The sequence below is a fragment of the Egretta garzetta genome, unplaced genomic scaffold (genome assembly GCF_000687185.1).
Source record: "Egretta garzetta isolate BGI_Z169 unplaced genomic scaffold, ASM68718v1 scaffold421, whole genome shotgun sequence".
Classification (NCBI taxonomy): Eukaryota; Metazoa; Chordata; class Aves; order Pelecaniformes; family Ardeidae; genus Egretta; species Egretta garzetta.
Window position 1 is genome coordinate 23294 of NW_009258680.1, and position 460 is coordinate 23753.

Here is a 460-nt window from a genome sequence, read left to right on the forward strand (position 1 = left end):
GTCTTTTCCAACCAAAACGACTCCGTGATTTGATGATTGGGTGATTTCCACGTCCTGCCTGTTACTACGTGGGGGGTTTTTTGCTTGCTTCGGTCTTCAGGGTTTGGTATTTGCCGTCTTGCATGGAACGGGAGTGTTTAGGAAGAGCCGGGCTCCTGTGCCGTTGGGCTTATCCTAGGAGATAAGAGGGGATAAGAGTTTATGCATGCAAAAAAACATTGTCATTTTTCCCCTTCTTAATTTTAGGAGAAGTTATTTCAGCTTCTGTTGAAGCCAAACTGCCAGAGCTACTGGAAGCCATCTCCTCCTTCCTGACCACATACCCTGCGTTGGCCGGGGACGCCATCCAGGCAGCCGTAGCAACCCTTATCGCCAGTATCAACGGTAAATCCGTAACCTCCGAGCGCTGTAGTTACCCCCCTCTGCTCGGCAGCGGTGGAAACCTTTCACGGCGGGGGGG